The following is a 20,506-nucleotide window of genomic DNA, read 5'->3' on the forward strand; positions in this document are numbered from 1 at the left end:
TTCTTTCCTATGGTTTTCTTTTGGAAGAGGTGTGGGTTTGTTTAGACTGTGGCTTAGTGCTTTGCTGTATTAAGATACAAACTAGTAATGAAATCTCCTATACAATTTTGCTACCTTCCTCACATAGATGGACACTACTGTCCTGATATTCTTGCATCTATATGGTTGTGAACATAAAGCCACTTCAGACAATTACCGAAACAGAAGTTCCATCAAGCTGAGATGCATGCTCATTATTTAACAGACATTTAGTCCTTTAGGGACTCTGACTGTGTCCTGATGCAGGGATTTGGTAATCTTTTTCTGGGAGGAGGTTTCCAGGTCTCAGCATTTGGATGACACTTAATTCCCTGTAGTCATCAGTGCTTCCTCAGGGAAATGACCTTACTGATTTAAGCTGTATTCAGGGAACAAATTTATGAAAGGAGAATGACCAAAATAGAAGGCAGTATTTTCTAAAGAAGCCTCTTATTTGGGGTGTTTATTTTGCCATGATCATTAACAGCCTGTACATCAGCTGCTCACAGGTTCTTTGGCTGTTAGGAAGTGTTGGATCTTTGGAGAAATCAAACAGAAGACAGTTTCACTCATATCACTCAATATTTAAAAGCAAGGGGAGAGAAAGAGTTAAAGGAAAGGGAAATGATGTCACAGATTTGATTCTGTCAATGCTATTAGCTGGTATATTTTTACTGATAGTTATAGAGAGTCCTTTTCAGTTTTGTACCATTTGTTTTAAGGTGAAAGTTAATTTAATGGCAAAACAAAAATAACCTGAGATATCTTTGATGCTAACTAATTTGTGAGTGTTTTGACAGTTGCTGAAAACCCCAGTCAGAGACCAAGACCTTCTCAGAGCAGGCTTTCTACACCTTTAACAGAAAATCAGTCCTTAACTCAAAAGAGTTTGCAGCCAAAGTGTCAGAGGAGAGACAACTGACAAAAATGACAAAGGGATGGGAGGGTGTGCAAATAAACAGCAAGCCAATTAAGATTAGCATAATAAGCAATGCAGTGAGGTTATTGTAATGCTCAATAATTACACCCAAGTAAGAAACTGATGGGTGGTGAATTTCTTATTTTCTGCTTCAAAGTGATTTAGTTGTTTCCTGATGTTCTCTCCTGTCTGTGTGCAGGAGCGTGTGTATTTTCAAAGCCCTTTCCTGCTTTTAGGGTGTGGGAACTTCAGTGCTTGGGCATGTTTCCTTGGGCTGCCAGATACCCAGTTTGATGGAAGCTGTATCCAGAACCGTGGGTGTTCTCAGCTTGTGGAGAGCAGTTCCCAGGATGATTTCAGACATTCTTTTGAGGCTTATGTTTCAATCTCTGCATATTGTGCCTATTTGCAAGTCAGTGTTAGTGAACATACGAAGAGTCTGTTACCATTGGGAGAGGAGTGAAATACCTAGAGTGATCCAGAGATAAAAGCTGCCTACTCTGAATGCAGCCCTCCTTTAATGGTCACATTTGGTGGTGTGATCTGCAAGAGTGATGCTCTGCTCAAAAGGCAGCATATCCAAGAAGGGAAGTCTGTCCAGTAAATGAGGCCAGGCATGTGAGCGACTGCATTCAAAATGTGCTCTTTACTCCACAGACAGCAGGACAGATGGCACTGAAGTTTATGAAATCAGGTAATAGACTCTGATGGAGAGAAGCATGTTAAACATGTCAATCAAACACAACTTGGAAAGGCCCCATTTGACTACTTGAATAATCAAAGCAGATTCTCCCAGTGCTGACAAGTTGAAGGTCTGTCATTTCTTCCTCCAGGGAGTATAAAATACATAGTAGCAACAAACTAAGAGGGCAGGTTTTTAGGGAGAAAATGAAAGTACATTGATATTCCCTTTGATAGGTATGGCTGTGGGATGAGTTTCCTTATGTCTATATGCTCTGCTGCAGACCCAGCAAAGCCTGACCCCAGAAATCCCAAGTTCCTGTGTTCAGGTTTTAAGTTGACCTTAGTTCCTTTGAAGTAAGGTTGACCTGCACTGGGTTAGAGTCGCTGAAGATCTGCTCCCCAGTTTGCTTGGCTATGCAAAATGTGCAGCTTGTAGCTGTGCGCTGGAAGAGCATTTTTTGAAAGAGGGAAGGTTATCCTCTCTCTTCTTGGTAGTATTTTTCTACAGCTGGCTAATGAGTCCCAGCTCGTGCAGTTGTTATAAGAGAGACCTGCACAGTTGGAACCTCTGTCAGCTTCTAAGCTACTGCTCTTCCTGAAAAGGAACGTATTCTGAAGTTCAGAAAAGTCTTAGAGACAACAGGAGCTCTCTGAGGAAGATCTGTTGTCTCCAAAGCATGAGTAGTTTTCTCTTCTCTGGCAGTAGATTGTGTCTCAGCTTCAGGTAGGTGTCTGCCTCCCTATCAACTCCCCGCAAGCCAGAGAGGAGGGACTGTTACAGGAGAGATGCAGCATAGAAACTTCATAGGACAGAGTGATTTGAGAATTTCCTTCTAGTGCAAAAATCATGTCTGAAGCATACTGGAGGTTTTCTTTCTCACCTTCTGCCATGTGAATGTCTATTTTTATCCGGTTCTTTTTTAGCACACGGCCTGGGCTTGTTTTGTTCATGTAATAGATAATTTCAGGTTATGTCACCTCTGATATGAATGTTGGGGTGCAATGAAGGCCAGCTGTGCTCCTTAAGAGATGAGGGTCTGGCACCTGAGTACAATAACGTGGTGGGCAGGGCAAGAGTCTGGATGGCCGGAGTGCATCTCCATTTTACCCCAGCAAGGCAAGCAGGGCCAGGCTAGTGATGGCAGTCAGGGTCACCTGAGAGTCCAGATCATTAGACACATCCCTGGTAATGAGGCTGGTCCGCAGTCAAGCTCAGAAGGGAAGTTGGGGTGAGGACCTCATCCAGTGACACCAGGCAGGTCCATAGTGGTGAGTGGGTGAGGCAGGTCTCAGGTCAAGCTGGGAAGTCAGCATGCAGAGCAGAGTCCAGATCAACAAGGTCCATTGCTAGGCACAGGCAGGGCTGGGAGTGGAGACAGGCACATCTCTACAACAGCTGAGGCAGGGAATGAAGGCTCAGGGCTGAGCTTAGAGCGAGCCCCTTGGGCAGAGGGGCTGGGGGGAGGCCCTAGGGGAGTCAGGGTGACTCAGACCTTGGCCTTGAACTTGCATTGCAGCATTTTGTGTTAGAAAAGCTGAGTTTCACAGTTTACATCACTATCAGGGGAAGAAGAAAGGTTCAAAGCACACTGTGGGGCCTTTGCAGTTGGTACAAACTCCACAGTGGTGTGGATGAGAGGCAAATGCTACTCTCAGATTGGGGCGGGGATCATTCCCTTACATAAACTATGGGCTGGCCACATCGGCCAGCTCTGCTGGCTCTTGAGGTGGACCTCGCATTGTCAACTGGGAATTGACATAAGTAAGGGGCTGCTGCTTTCATAGAAAAAAACCCAAACCAAACCAAAACAACAAGCTACCTTCCAATCTCTTCTCTTGCAATTGTTGGGATAGTGAGACTGGCAGAGCTCTTGTCCAGACAGCTGGGGTTTGAGGGTAGCTTTGGAGTATCTTCATGTGCTGCTGCAGCAGGAGTTTAAGTTGTTCCTCCATTTCCATTCATCCTTCCCTCAAATGAACGAGTAGTTCAGGCTCCGCGCTAGCAGCCGAAGCAGCATTTCTGTTGTTCGCTCCAGGAGAAGTTGGTAGGCTGAATGGAAGTGTGCATGTGTGCTGCCTCGTTGGGGATCTTCAGTAGTTTCATGCTGCTTTAGATGCTGATGACTATTTTGGCTGGCTCTGAAGGCTGATGGCTTTAGCTTGAATTTTTTTTAGAGCCATTCAATATCCTCATCCTGTTCAATCTCTCAAGAAAGGGAAAACATGCACTACAGATAAGTGGTGTGTGGCAGAGATAAATCAGCTATAAATTGCTTGATTTCCTTTCAGAGAATAGCTGCTTTTGCATAATTTTTTCAAAGAATCTTGGAGGGGCATGAAGAAGCAGGGACTATACCACACTGTTTCTGTAGCACAGAGACATATTGCCCTTTTTCAAGACTGAAATGCCGACATGCATTTTGTTGTGCATTGCTCAGGAGCTGTCTGCACAGGTTTTACAAGCCTCAGATGAAAGGAAGCAAACTACAGACGGATGACCTTGAAAGAGTCAGTCAGCAGCAACTTCCTTTGTGCTACCTACAAGTCCGTGGTTGGACTACATTCACTACTCTTCATTCTTAAAGAAGTAACAAGGGTCCCCAACAAAACTCATTTGCCTTCAGTGTTTTTTTGGATGTGATTCAAGGGGTAGTGGGCAAATAGAGGAGCTTAGGAAAAGGGTGGTAGCCCATTGCCTGTGAGCCTCTGGTCTTTAGTGCCATTGCTGAATCTGTCCTCAGGGTTACCAAAGCAAATCACTCTTTGGTTTGGGTTTTTTTGTTTGTTTGGCTGGGGTTTTTTTGGGTGTGGGGTGTGGGGGTGTGTTGGATGTAGAGACTCGTCAGCTAGAAATCTGACCTGAACCAATAGTTCATTTCACCCAATAGATACTGCAGAGCAGTTGGTATGCTAACTATCTGAGCCTGGTGACAGAAGTCGAAAACAGAGAGTAACCCTCCATCTGCCAAGAATACAAGAAGCAGGGAGAGAACCCAAAGACAAGCATCTGCTGACATCTAATGCAGAGATGGAGAAGGAAACTGGGAGGGATCCATGGATGGATCTGAGAGTTGTTTTCTTGCGTTTTACAGATGTTTTTTGTTAAAGTACTTGTGTAATGAAGTCTACCTTGTGTTAGCTCTAACCTGACAATGAGTAATGTTTGGCAGTGCAGTCATGTTACAGGTACAGTCACAGGGCAGGTTGCATTAGCCATAAGAATCTCTATTCCAAGTCTAATTTAGCTATTCATTGGGAATAAAGAGCTAAAACCACTTCCCTTTCCATAGCTGCAATTTAAAATAAAATGTCTGTTAAAGAGGGATGATGTTGAATAAGAACTGTACTTGCACCATCCCTATTCCTTCAGGGTCTTGAAATCATACTGGTTTAACTGAATAATTCTGCTGTGATCCAGTGCTTTTATCATCGGTTAGTGCTTTTAAATGGTTAACCATTGCATGCCTGTTGGGCTTAAATTGCCGGATTCAGGATGGCAGGCAATCTCTGCTTCTTTGAAGACCATCATGGGAAAAGTATGTCTCTGTGAACCAAAGTGGAATCAGCACTTTTTGTTTTCTTGATTACAGTTGTGGTTTACGCCCAGCCGGCAACTAAGCACCATGTGGCCACTTGCTCACTCCTCTCCCCACCCCAGTGGGATGGGGAGGAGAATCAGAAGAAAAAAGTAAAAACTTGTGGGTTGAGATAAGGACAGTTTAATAGGACAACACAAGGAGAGAAGAAGTAATAATAACAGTAATGAAGGAATATACGAAGTGAGTGATGCACAGTGCGATTGCTCACCACCCAGAACTTGATGCCCAGCCTGCTCCCATGCTGCAATCCCTTGTTCCCCCTGGCAAGCTCCCCCAGTTTATATACTGAGCATGACGTCCTATGGTATGGAATATCTCCTTGGCTAGTTCAGATCAGCTGTCCTGGCTGTGCCCCCTCCCAGTTTCTTGTGAAAATTAACTCTATTCCAGCTGAACCCAGGACGATTGCCTCAGAAGAAAATCCCAAGGGGAGTATCCTAAAATGCAAAGGGTTAGACAGTGATGTTCTTTCAGTTTCTAAAACATAAGGTTATGTTAAAATTATTTGCATAGAACATGGCTTGAGTGGTTTCAGAAGAAGGTGCTACTTGGTTTTGCAAAGTGCAAGATACTGTGTACTTGTGGAAAGCTAATAGTAGGTCTCTGATTCTTTGGAAAAGAAAGCTAGAGCTTATCAGCAGAAACACAATACCTTTTGGGAGAGGTTCTTTAAAGCTTCAGAGGCATCCCAAACCACATTTTAGATGCCAGCTGCTGTGTGTGGCTTTTTCTGCTTTGTAGCATGTGTCATTTGAATTGGATGCTGAATCCTTGGCTACATGTATGGGAGAGTTTTTCTGCCTTTTACACAGCAGCAATATTGCTATCCCTTGGGAAAATAACTTTCCCTTCAAACATTTGCTCCTGAGAAGGATGCTTGAGGCACTTAATGCCTCAAATTTGGGAATGGTAGTTATAGTGCTGGAGCTCTGTAATTTTCTTTGGAGTGTGGAACCATTTTTTGAAAGGAAAAGAAAAAGGAAAAGCTATAGCTGTGACCAATTCTGGTTGCAAAGCCTGAGAGATGAAAACTATGTGCTCCTGTTGATGGTATGCCAGAGGGAAGAGTTTCAGTCCAGAGGCATCTTCAGAAGCCTGAAGGTGGTCCAAGGGAGACCCCTTAACAAGAACTGCAAAGTTCTGCTCTTGCAGCAGAGTAACCTTGTGTATCTGTACAGGTTGGGAACTGAGTGGCTGAGTAGCAATCCTGCTGTGAGGGCCTTGCAAGATGAGGGATGTCAAGCTGAATCTTGACCAACAGCACACTCTCTAAGTGAATATGGTGAACTACATGCTGGACTACATTTAGAGGACTGTGGCTAGCAGATTGAAGGAAATTGTTATCCCTCTCTATCTGAGACTGGTGAGGCTTTGCCTGGTATGCTGGGTCTAGTTTTGGGTCTTCCACTTCACGAAGGATGTCAAGAAACTGAAGCAGGACCCACAAAGACCAGCTGGCATGGCTAGGGGCTGAGCACATGAATTATAGGCAGAGTTTGAGAGAAATGGGTTTGGGTACTCGGGTGAGGGGAAGTGAAGAGGCCATCAAATAACAACCTACAACTACTTGAAGGGAGTAACAAAAATGACAGAGCCAAACCCTTCCCAGTAATTGCAGGTGGTGTGTCAAGGGTGCTGTGGCCAGAAGTTGCAGCTTGGAAGCTTCATTTAAGAAGAGCTTTTTCATTTGTTTGGTTCTGCAGCTCTGTAATAAGGTACCTGGAGATGATGTGTCTCCATCCTTGGACATTTTCAAGCCGAAGACCAAACCATGGCTGAGCTGATCTAGTGTTGGCAGTAGTCCTCCCTGGAGAATGACATTGGGCTAGAGACCCGCGGAGTGCCCACCAACACTTCTGCAGGTCTGTGTAAACCCTGATCCCTGGCCAGCCCCCTAATCTAGAGAACTAAGGCGAAGTGGGGAGCAGCATCACTGGAGTCATGCTCAGTTTGGTCTCGGAGCACTGAATTGATCGAGGTGGGTCATTGACTCAGTTGGTAACAAGGTAAAGGTGTGTGTTTCTCTCTTGGTATTCCTCCCCAGTTTATTTGACACAAGCCACAGTTGTTGCTGCCTCTGGATGAGACATTATTAAAAACCACTGAGCTAAAAATAGACTGTAGTGAACCAGACTCCCTTGGTTCATCTGACAGCATGCCCTGCTTCCACCTCTTGCCATCAGCTGTCTTTTTTCTTTTAATTAAATTCGGGTTTTTATCTTTTAGAATTTTCTTTCTCTCCCCGCCCCCCCCCTCCTCCCCCCCGGATTTCATTTCTGTACCACAGGGCTGAGTTTATTCTGGGCTTTTAAAAGTATGGAGTTGTTAGCTGATACATGGCAATTTTCACTGGCCATGACAAACTGTGGTTTCTGTGATTCAGTCTCTAAAGTTTCCTGGATTTTTAGTGTTTCTTGAAACTTCCAAGAGACTGTATGGTTCAAGGATAGAGTTAACAGAATGCTTTGGCTTGCTTTATTATGGTTGTGCTCGAGTATTTAATGGTGCTTGTGACCAGCAATTTCAGCTGAAGCAAAATGTGTAGCTGTCAGTTGGTTAGCCTACTAATGTACTGTAAGAAAAAGTGTATCTGTAACAAAAATAAATAGGACCATATTCTCAGCTTGGTTAAACTGTCATAGCTTGCTTGATTTCAGTGAGGTCATAATGGTAAAAATTGTATCTTCCTTTTAGGTCTTTTTAACTCTGTATTGTATGTTGGATGGCATTAGCGGGGAAAAAACACCAGATAAATGTATCTTTATCATAGTGGAACAGTTGGTGGAGTACTTCAGACAGGACAACTTGCTACATTGTTATTAGTTTGATTAAAAATTGTAGAGAGAAATGTAGGTAAGTGCTAATAAGCAGAAGCATGGTACAACTTAGATCTGTTGTCTTCCATGAAGCTTTCCTATATTCTTAATAAATAATTTGTGTTATTTAATATCTGGAAGAGTATTATTTGGAGGTTCCATTAACTATCTGGAAGAAGCGGATAAGGAAGATAAAAGTTGTGAGGTCCCCTGAATAGTAAAGAAGATAAAGAAATGTTCTAAAGAAACTTGGAAAGCTGAATAGGGGTAGGAATGAGAATGAAATTCATCGTGGTAGAAATCAAGAAATATGTCTTATAAAATAATTTGCACTAATGTTTGAAAGAAACAAGTAATTTCAGAAGTGGTAAACAGGATATATCAGACTGTACATGTGTACAGCATGGTATAGCAATAGAAAGCACAAGCAGGAGTGCAGGCTGTTTTTGTTGAATAAATTATGTCCTATAACAAAGAGATGACAAATTCTTCTTTCCCTGTCTTTCAAATAAGATCTATCAGGTCTGGTTCTGAATCTTCTGATACCACTGGGGCTTCAGATAGTGTGTGTAAAATTAAATGGGAGAGTCAGAAAAAGCATGGTGGTAGCTGTGAGCAGCATGGTTTTAAGAATCTGGCAGAATATAGTGGAGGAAAACAAGTATGAACATGGAGGGTAAGGAATTCTTCAACAGTAAATGAACGATTTTTAGAAAGGATAAGTTACTGGGGGAAAAATCTTTTAATCTGTGGAAGTCTTGATGGTGCCACCGTGGTAACATGAAGCTGGATGACTAGGAGGTAAAGTGTACTTAACAATTCTTCAGTGGCTGAGAAGTTACTTAGGGTGAATTAAATAGCTTGCACAAAGTGAGTTCAACAGTAAAGTTCAAAAATTAAAGTGGTAATTAAGCCTCAGAGAAGAACAAACAAATCCAAGATGTGTACCTTGCTATCTACATATAAGAATTAGTTCTGAACTGAGTCTTTATTTCTGACTTTGACTTGAGGGCACTAGGTCTTGTCTTTCCATGAAGAGGCAAAAATAATTACAGATCATTTTCCACTCTGGAATGCTGTGACCTACCTTCTATAGATCTGGTAACTTAAAATAACTCCCAGCTCATTGCATGCGTTTTAGTGCTGTCCCAGTCTGAGAACACTTTGCAGTCTCCACAAACCCTGAAGAGGTACTCTTGCTGCTATGTTAAAAACATCACATTAGCACTTGCATTTATCCTGAGTTCTGATGAATTTTCATGAGTAAAAAATGTCTCTACTAAAAGTATAAATACTTTTTAATAAAACCAGAAGATGTGTTACAGCTTTGCTTCAGATAAACTCTTCCTCCACACTCTTTAGTTAGCGTTGTTCAGAATGAATGTGAAAGGAGCTAAGAGAGTTTAGCACCTATTTTTTATGGTTTCTGCATTCACATTTTCAGTTTATAATATTCGGCGTAAGTTTTTTTTCACACATAGAAGGTTTAGAATCCTACATTTTTTGCTTTGTCAGAGAAAAAGTATATGTAAGAAGTTTGAAGTTTAGAGTCATAATTCAGGCACTATATATAAATTCTTTCGTTTCACATGTTGGGCTTCATTCTGTCTTATGCCTATGAGATCTTCAGATTTTTGTATTATTATTATTATTTTTGATTTATCCACCCAATTTTTGAAAATAGTTTTGTTATGTTCAGTACCAGCAGATTTCATAGTCTTTCCTATTCAGGGAACCAGATCTGGGTCCAACTGAATTCCGTGTGAGGCATTGAATGACTCCAGTAGAATCCGACTTGAAGAATGAAGGCAGTCTCAGGACCTCCATCAACACAAATGACAGCTGCATTCCCCTGCCGAAGTAGTTGCATTGCCACTCTGAAGCTGATTGCTTGAGGAAGAAGTGCTCTCAGCTGCCTTGGACTGTAGAAGAGCAATGTCAGATAATCAATTGCTGAATCAGAACAATTTGGGTTCAGAAGGATCTCTGGTGATTATATAGGCCAGCTGAAAGGAGGTCTCACTAGACTGGGTTGTTCAGGTGCTTGTCCAGTCAAGTTTTGAGTATCTTCAAGGAGGGAGACTCCTCAGTCTCTTTGTGGAGAGTCCTCTTCCAGTGGTTGACCACTCTCAAACACATTCATTTCTCTTTCTATTCAGTAAATACATGACTACAAAAAGAATGATGTAATGGAAAAGCTTGGTCTGAGACATCTGAAAATCTAATGAGAACAGAGTGACTTTTCTTGCTCTCATCATTCCGTATTATAAACAAGTAGTAACAAGCTGGCTACGAGGCAGTGGGAAATGTCACAATATTCATAGTATCTTCATTAATTCATTGCTGCAAAATGGTCTTTTTCTTCCATCACCATTTAATTGGATGGAAGAGTTGAGAAAAGGGCTTGAATGATTTTTACAGTCAATATATTCTTTTCCTATCGATTCTACAGAATCACATGTGTGGTTAGAAGAAGAGAGGAAAGCTCTTGCAGCTTATACCCATGAGACATATGCAGCAGAAGCAGAATATTTTCTTCTTCACACTACGAGCACCTTCCCCATGATTATGGGCAAATCACTTAACTTTTGATGTCTTAGGTTTTTCATGGATGTCACGCTGCTTGGAGTTCCTTTGAGGTAATTGTTGAGGGCTTCATATCTACCAAAGTAAAAAATGAACAGTGGATCATCTAATCTGATCTCCTGTATATCCTACCTTGAGGAATTTCACCAAGGTAGTCTGGCTTTAAGCTTGTGTTTCTGTAAATTAGCTGTGAAGTGCCTCGGGCAACATGGTGGGAAACCTTCTAGGAGTCTTGCATTTCTAGTTCCTCAGTGGTCCATAGGAACAGGGGGTGCCTGATCTAATATCCTCAGTCACTCTCTTTTTTTATTGTTCTTATTTAGCCAGTTCAACAAATCGCTTTCCCCTTCCTTTGGAGAATGTTTGACAAATCCTGAAGTCTTTGGCTTTCCCTTACATCTCCACTTTATGTAAAATGACCTTTCTTTTCACACAACTTAAAATAGATATGCTTGCAAAACTGTTGAATTATATTACCTGTTAAGCCTGATTAATAGTATTTTTAGCTTGTGGAATTACTGGGGTTTTGGTCTCATGTACAACAACTTTATTGGCATGCAACTTTTTGTCTGAACTGACAATAAGCCTGTGTTATAATGGAGAAGGATCCAGTGTTGTTTTTATGTGTCATCCTATGCAGCATAGTCAATGTTCCCAGTAAGATGGAGACAAGAAACCCACAACCAGAACTGAGATATGGAAAAACTGATGATGAACCTTATCGATACTGAAAAATAATCTTTAGGGGCCAGGTTTCTTACTGGCTGATGGGAGGGGGAAAATGAACCATGTGAATAGAAAATATGAAAAATCTTTAATTAAAGCCAATAACAAAAACAAGAAAAAATCTTTGAGCTATTCTCTCTGATTTCTATTTATGCTTTCTCATGTGCTTTCACTTTATTTTGTTTCTAGGATTTCCCCACTGCCCTTACTCTTCAGCAAGATTTTTTTTTTTCTGAGATTTGCATTTAGAATTAAATTTTGCTTCCTTCTCCCATGTGCATGCAGGAAAGAAAACATTTTTATTGCTATAGCTTGTGATATCTGCTCATCAGTAGGATGTGAAAGGCCTTGCATATTTGGTTTGCTATTTTTTGTTTCCCCTGGTGCCTTTTCTCTGTGAATGTCAGACTTTCAGATGCAGAGCGGGCTGGTGGAAGAGAGGCTGCTTCAGGGAGTTGTGACATGGAGTAGGATTGAATTCTGTGTGCTAAAAACTGACTATCCTGCAACCCTGCAAACTGAAACCCCAGGTGATTTCCACTTCTGGAGTCCCTTCCCTTCTCTACTGCCAAGGGTAGTGCTGGAGGAGATGGCATAGCTGATGAAACTAAATGTGTTCGTCAACTCATACAGGGTTTTGAGATTGTATTTCTGTTCTAGAAAATAGCTGTGTAAAAGGTGCATGGCTGTACTTTTTGGACTGTATTGCCCATGGCATCAGAATTTGAGGTGCTGAATACAAAGAGACGTTCTTTTCTTTTTACCCTTGTTATTCTTACAAGACCAATGTAGCAAAATGACAGTGTTGTCCTCATGGAATTTTCTTGTGGTACTTAACAATATTTGCTATTTTTCCTAAAATCCCAACTTTTATATTTATGTTAGTACTTAAGAATATTCGTCTTCATTTTTCTGTGAGCACGTTTTTAACTTCATTTTTCCAGAGGAAAAGGTGTCCCTCAAATGTCGCACTTTCCAGAGTCACACAAATGTTCTGGAAGATTCAGACTCCCAATATTTAACAAAACAAATGCATCCTGCATTGTAATCCATCTTCACAGTTTTAGGAGTTTGATTCCTGATTTCTGTATGCATAAGATTAGCAGTATTAAACTGAGCTGCATTTTATTTCCTTTGTAGCTACAACATGCTGTTTTAAGAAATACAGTGAGCTGACTCAACCTCAGTCAACTATAAATCAGAAGAAACCGTGGGAGGTAGCAGGGTAGCCCAAAGACCATTCTGGGAATAATGGGAAATTGTCAGGGCTCTGTTGTTACTACTTTGGGTCAGCTACATGACTGATAATGAGAAGGATGATTGGAAGGTGCTGTTCCTTTTTAAACCTTCAAGGAGAAAATGCCATGTCTTCTGGAATAAATTGCAAAGTGTTCTCTCAATTAAGAGAAGTTGGGACAAATGGAGGGGACATTGTGTCAGTTTGCAGCATCATATTTCATGACACAGTAGCAGGCTAAGAAATCCCCATAGTCAGAGTTTGGTGATCAGTTCCTTCTTCAGCTATAACCTTTCTCACACATGGTGGTGGTTGGAGTCAGGAGACAATAAATTCAAGGAAGCCCTTTCTTGACACTGAACTTAAGCATACCTAAGTGTTTTAAGTAGAGGACTGCATTGCACCTGGGCCTGAAGTGAAGTGATCAGGTGCCTTGCTGGGTATGTTCTTTTACACCTGGTTTTATCTTTCTCTAGCCCCCTTGCATGAAATAATAATTCTCAGCCTGCTTCTTTTCTTCCACCATGTGATCCCTAGCTTAGACTAAACTGTTTCAGAGATGTGTTTGATCTCCACTACAATGGATAGGATCCCTGAAAGTCATTATGACAAATTAATCTCTTGGATTACCCATATGCCTTGTTGCTTTTGTCCTACCTTGACTAACAAGTTTTGACAAGTAAATTATCAGGTCAATAGCCCTTGTCAGATGAGGCTGATTGAGAAAACGGGAAGCAGCTTCAAAGCACAAATGGTTTATTGTCACAAGAAACATAGCAGATCTTCAGGGATGTTGAACCCAATTATCCATATCCTCCTTGGATAATGCCAAGCTGTTTCAGGCTAATTACCCAGAGTTTAGACCAATCTGGATATGAATCTCATCTAGTTCAATGAACTTTTATTTTTTGGTTTTGCTTATCTCAACTGCAGTGAATTTCACTTTTGAGTTAATGTTTTTGTTTTAATTACATTGCAGTAGACTAATTGGATGGCTCGGGACTAGATGCTTAATAACTTGATATTGCATATTATTAGTGCTGTCATTTAATATTAGAGGATGAAAGAAAGTTATTACTAAGTACAGAGGTTTTGGAGCTTATTCTTCCAGGAGAAGCAGCTTGGGTTTTTCCACTTCTTGGTTCAGTCTCCTTTGACTTAGTGACTGATAGAGCTCTTAGTAAGGTCTATAAAAAGATTCCCATTGATTTGAGTGAAGCTTTTATAGATGCTGATTTAGGTCTCAATTTAGAAAAGTACTTTAGCAGGTGAATAAATAAGTTTCCCTATCAACAGAACTTAAGCACATGTTCAAAAAAAGTACTGAAGCGTGAATCAAAACTTAAAAAGGGTAATTTATTCAGAAATGCTTACCTTCCAACTCACCAGAAGAAAGTACTAAATCATTTTAAGGGAGGGCTAACCTTCTACTATTCACCTTTCCCTTTTAATTTTGACCTTATAGTCGTGACTGATTTATCTTTCCCATTTTTGCTTTGAGCTAATTAGGGAGAAACCTCAAAAGCTTATTTCCAGTTTGTCTGCTGCCTCATTCACCAACAGCTTGTATTTTTCAGGTCTGCTTCTGTTCTCCCTTACTTTTTTTTATTTCAGTTCAGTGGCATTTGATCCATCTAAACTGAATGGGAGCATTACTACTTAATTCAGAGGTGTTGAGATTTGTCCTTCTAACTTCAGAGAGATGGCTTGTGTTACACGGTTTGCTGTGAGATCAGGATCAGGTCTTTGTGGTACTGTGTCTCCATTTGAGCACTCTGTCTTGCATTCAGCAAAGCACTGGCGGTGAAATGTACTTTAAGAAGCACCAGGGAGGTCAGTGGGACTGTTCACCTCCGTTAAATTCAACATGCGAAAATGTTTTTGAAGACAATATTGTCTTTACAGAATGGGACTATATTCAGTGCCTGATTTTTTGCATCTCCCAGATCATTTCGTGTCTTCTCATGATATTCCAGTGTTTACTGCTTCTGGTAAGGCATGTAATTACATACCTAACTGTTTCACTTTCTACTTCAGCATCTCTGTGGAAAGTGCGTATGGTCCCAGGGAAGGAAGCAGGTGAGAAAACTAACAGTTGCACATCACTACACTCTCATCTTTGTTTCTTTAAATCTTAGGTGGAACTTTTGTGGTTTAAATGGAAGTTCTTATATTAAAACCTATTTATTACAATTATTATATTAAAACTTATTTAGGTTTTAGAATGACTGTCTGCATTACTAGCTGTCATTAAGATATTGTTGAAAAAACCAATTTTTTAAAAAGTTGCTCTGCTGCTTTTCTTTCTGCACTTTTCTTAGTCTAAGATAATAAAAGGTAGTGGGTCAGTTATGATTTTTGTGTCTCACTAGATTGGCACAGTGCAATTTATTTGGAGTTCTGGAAATAGAAAGACTATGCATTTTGAAAAAAACCTCTATTGGAGGGAAAAACTTTAATGTTTCTAGTCATATGAACTTTAATAACATTTCTCTTAAGTTCCAGTCTGCAGCTTAAAACTTACAATGTGTGTTGAGACCTGAAGACACAGCAAGTGGAACTTTAGGTCCTTTTATACTTTTCAGCTTGATGGAATTTACCTTAAACAAGGCTGGTCACAAGCTTGCATTGCTATTTCTTTAACTTATGGTGATGAGCAAAGGCTCAATTTGTCTGGGGAATCAAACAGTCTAGTCTCTACCTAGAAAATTATGAGCGTTTAACAGAGATCTGAATGCTTTTGTTCACATCTTATTTTGTTAAGTCTTAAAAATCTCATATTGTCTAGCTGTTCTTTCAAACCATGACCGTGAGTAATTGTTGTTGTTAGCTGAGACTCTGTTGTTATCCAGGCTTCCAGGCACTAGAACTGTAAGGAAAACACTAAACAGATTGCAGATGTTAATAATGCCAATAAGCTGCAAGTACTTGTTTTACAAGTTATTAGAAACAGGGGGAATTTGTATTTTTACACAGGTATGTATGCCAGCCATGTATTGTCTGTGGATCCCTTTACGTTGTAGTGACTTTGTTATAACTGACTCTGTAGCTGTTACACTGTTTTCTGCTGGCAATGTCATCTGTACCTAAAGAGAGAATCTGAACCTGTATTTCTAGACCTAATTGAAATTATTGTTTGGATGCAGTAACATAATGGGGAATGTGAATAAGATATCCATTCAGACCCCTGCCTTTCCATGTTCGGGTGCTCTTAGAGTAAGAAAGGTTTGCATGTAGTGCGCCATAGCTGTGACTGAATAGCAGAGATGGCTATTTAACTGTCCTCTTAAAAAAACAACAAAAAACCCCCCCAAAACAGCAACAAAAAACCCAAACCAACAAAAAAACCAACTCACAGTGTCATGGTTTAACCCCAGCCAGCAACTAAGCACCACGCAGCCGCTCACTCACACCCCCCCCCATCCAGTGGGATGGGGGAGAAAATTGGGGAAAGAAGTAAAACTTGTGGGTTGAGATAAGAATGGTTTAGTAGACCAGAAAAGAAGAAACTAATAATGATAATGATAACACTAATAAAATGACAGCAGTAATAATAAAAGGATTGGAATGTACGAATTATGTGCAGTGCAATTGCTCACCACCTGCTGATCGACACCCAGTTAGTCCCCGAGTGGTGATTTCCCTGCCCCCACTCCCCCCAGTTTATATACTGGGCATGATGTCACATGGTATGGAATACTCTGTTGGCCAGTTTGGGTCAGGTGCCCTGGCTGTGTCCTGTGCCAACTTCTTGTGCCCCTCCAGCCTTCTTGCTGGCTGGGCATGAGAAGCTGAAAAATCCTTGACTTCAGACTAAACACTACTGAGCAACAACTGAAAACACCAGTGTTATCAAGATTCTTCTCATACTGAACTCAAAACATAGCACTGTACCAGCTACTAGGAAGACAATCAACTCTATCCCAGCTGAAACCAGGACAATATCCACCCCTTATTCTATACCATTGACATCATGCTCAGTTCCCATACCTTCAGTTACATCCCAGTCAATCATCATCACCTTTTCTGTCCCTTTGAGACATATGAACAATGATACGTATATATATATGTATACACACACAGAGATATCATTCCTTTAGTTCATGGGTCATGTTCATAAAATGTTTGTTGAGTTCATTTAGTTCCTGACTCTGGGCTCCATCTGTCATACCAGTCTTTCTGAGCAGGAGGGATAGTGCAAAATCCTCTCAGTCGGTAGAGCAGAATTGGGCTTCGGTGAAGTGTGACGAGCAGGTGACATTGGACGCAGCAGGAGGATGGTGTGCACCGTTGGATTGTTGCATGCTGGAGTCAGTTCTGGTTCCATCACTACTGCGTTTCGCTTAGTTTTATCACAGTTCATTCTTGCTTGATCTAAGTGATTCTTACTGTAGTACTATGGATATAGCATATAACAATTATAGTGATGATAACATACAGTAGCAGGGTTATATAGCAACTAATATCATACAGTTTAATTCTGGCTATTCTCACCTAAAATCAGATCCCCTTGAGGCACACATTGGACTTTCCCATCTTTTCGCATCACCCACCGAGTGCACCCAGGTCCTTGAGCAAAAGCAATCCCACGAATGGGTTTACCTTTGCCTGAGGCAGGAGTAACCCAGACTGTCTTCCCTAACATATTTTTTATGTGCACTACAGGGACTTTATCCCCTTCCACAGTACATAAAAGTTCTGATTGGGCAGAGCCAGCGCGATTGGCAGATCCTCTGGTGTTGACTAACCAGGTGGCTTTAGCTAAATGTGTATCCCAATGTTTGAAGGTTCCACCCCCCATTGCTCTTAATGTAGTCTTTAACAGTCCATTGTATCGTTCAATTTTCCCAGAGGCTGGTGCATGATAGGGGACATGATACACCCACTCAATGCCATGCTCTTTGGCCCAGGTGTCTATGAGGTTGTTTCGGAAATGAGTCCCGTTGTCTGACTCAATTCTTTCTGGGGTGCCATGTCACCACAAGACCTGCTTCTCAAGGCCCAGGATAGTGTTCCGGGCAGTGGCGTGGGACACAGGATATGTTTCCAGCCATCCGGTGGTTGCTTCCACCATTGTAAGCACATAGCGCTTGCCTTGGCGAGTTTGTGGGAGTGTGATATAGTCAATCTGCCAGGCTTCCCCATATTTGTATTTCAGCCATCGCCCTCCATACGACAGGGGCTTTGGCTGCTTGGCTTGCTTAATTGCAGCACATGTTTCACATTCATGAATAACCTGTGCGATAGTGTCCATGGTCAGGTCCACCCCTCAGTCACGAGCCCATCTATATGTTGCATCTCTTCCCTGATGGCCTGAGGTATCATGGGCCCACTGAGCCATAAATAGCTCACCCTTATGTTGCCAGTCCAGGTCCACCTGAGCCACTTCAATCTTGGCAGCCTGATCCACCTGTTGATTATTTTGATGTTCTTCAGTGGCCTGACCCTTGGGTACATGAGCATCTACGTGACGTACTTTTACAACCAGATTCTCTAGCTGGGACGCAATATCTTGCTACAGTGTGGCAGCCCAAATGGGTTTACCTCTGCGCTGCCAGTTGCCCTTCTTCCATTGCTGTAGCCACCCCCATAGGGCATTTGCCACCATATGCTATGAATCAGCATAGAGATAGAGCACTGGCCACTTCTCTCTTTCAGCAATGTCTAACGCTAGCTGGATGGCTTTCACCTCTGCAAACTGACTCAATTCACCTTCTCCTTCAGCAGCTTCTGCGACTAGTCGCGTAGGACTCCATACAGCGGCCTTCCACCTTCGATGTTTTCCCACAATGCAACAGGACCCATCAGTGAACAGGGCATGTTGCCTCTCATTTTCTGGCAGTTTATTATACAGCGGGGCCTCTTCAGCACGTGTCACCTCCTCCTCTGGCAACATTCCAAAATCTTTGCCTTCTGGCCAGTCTGTGATCACTTCTAAAATTCCTGGGCGACTGGGGTTTCCTATGCAAGCCCGTTGTGTGATCAGTGCGGCCCACTTACTCCACGTGGCATCAGTCGCGTGATGTGTAGAGGAGACCCTCCCTTTGAACATCCAGCCCAGCACTGGCAGTCGGAGTGCTAAGAAGAGCTGTGTTTCAGTACCAACCGCTTCTGAGGTGGCTCAAACTCCTTCATACGCTGCCAATATCTCTTTTTCAGTTGGGGTATAGCGAGCCTCGGATCGTCTGTATCCCCGACTGCAAAACCCCAGGGGTTGGCCTCGGGTCTCTCCAGGTGCTTTCTGCCAAAGGCTCCAGGTAGGGCCATTCTCCCCAGCTGCAGTGTAGAGCACTTTTTTAACATCTTGTCCTGCCCAGACTGGCCCAAGAGCTACTGCATGAACAATCTCCCGCTTAATTTGTTCAAAGGCTTGTCGTTGCTCAGGCCCCCATTTAAAATCGTTCTTCTTCCGGGTCACTTGATAGAGAGGGCTTACAATCAGACTGTAATTTGGAATATGCATTCTCCAAAAACCCACAACACCTAAGAAGGCCTGTGTTTCCTTTTTATTAGTCGGGGGAGACATAGCTGCTATTTTATTGATCACATCCATGGGGATCTGATGATGTCCATCTTGCCATTTTATTCCTAAGAACTGGATCTCCTGTGCAGGTGCCTTGACCTTACTTTCTTTTATGGCAAAACCAGCTTTCAGAAGGATTTCGATTATTTTCTTCCCCTTCTCAAAGACTTCTTCTGCCGTGTTACCCCATACAATGATGTCATCAATGTACTGCAGGTGTTCTGGAGCTTCACCTTTTTCTAGTGCAGCCTGGATTAGTCCATGGCAAATAGTGGGCCTGTGTTTCCATCCCTGGGGCAATCGATTCTAAGTGTACTGGACACCCCTCCAAGTAAAAGCAAATTGTGGATGACACTCTGCTGCCAGGGGAATGGAGAAAAATGCATTAGCAATGTCAATTGTGGCATACCACTTGGCTGCCTTTGACTCTAGTTCGTATTGAAGTTCTAGCATATCCGGAACGGCAGCACTCAGCAGTGGCGTAACTTCATTCAGGCCACGATAGTCTACTGTTAGTCTCCACTCCCAATTAGACTTTCGCACTGGTCATATGGGACTATTAAAGGGTGAGTGAGTTTTGCTGATCAGTCCTTGGCTCTCCAGTTGACGAATCAACTTATGGATGGGAATCAGAGAGTCTTGGTTGGTGCAATATTGCCGCTCTTGCACCGTTGTGGTAGCGATTGGCACTCGTTGTTCTTCAACCCTCAGCAACCCCACAATCGAAGGGTCTTGTGAAAGACCCAGCAGGGTAGACAGCTGTTCAGTTTCCTCCATCTCCAAGGCAGCTATACCAAAAGCCCATTGGTACTCCTTTGGGTCCTTAAAATACCCTCTCCTGAGATAGTCTATGCCAAGGATACATGGAGCCTCTGGACGAGTCACAATGGGGTGTTTCTGCCATTCATTCCCAGTTAGACTTACTTCAGCTTCCAACACAGTTAACTCTTGGGATCCCCCTGTCACACCAGAGATACAGATGGGTTCTGCCCCTTTATAACTTGATGGCATTAGAGTACACTGTGCGCCGGTGCCTACTAAAGCCTTATACTCCTGTGGGTCTGACGTGCCAGGCCATGGAATCCACACAGTCCAATAGACCCGGTTATCCCTTTCCTCCACCTGGCTGGAGGCAGGGCCCCTCTAATTCTGGTCAGAGTATCCAGTACTCACTTCTCGTAAAATTGGCTCAGAAGTCCCTTCAAGAGGATCAGAAATAAGATCAGCTCTTCTACTCTGTTTGGAAACTGGAGCAGCATTTTTCCTGGTGGAATCCCCTTTTGTGGTGGTTTTTCCTTGCAACTCATGTACCCATGCATTTAGGACCGAGGTGGGTTTTCCATCCCATTTCCTCATGTCTTCTCTGTGATCACATAGGTAAAACCACAGGACACCTCG

At 42.3% G+C, this 20,506-nt stretch overlaps 1 protein-coding gene across 24 annotated transcripts in view; it reads left to right on the forward strand.

Annotated features, from left to right (window-relative positions):
• Positions 1-20,506, forward strand: part of TSPAN4 (tetraspanin 4) — a 488,885-nt gene that overhangs the window by 288,397 nt on the left and 179,982 nt on the right. The window lies entirely within an intron of this gene.

The sequence above is a fragment of the Haliaeetus albicilla genome, chromosome 16 (assembly GCF_947461875.1).
Source record: "Haliaeetus albicilla chromosome 16, bHalAlb1.1, whole genome shotgun sequence".
NCBI lineage: Eukaryota > Metazoa > Chordata > Aves > Accipitriformes > Accipitridae > Haliaeetus > Haliaeetus albicilla.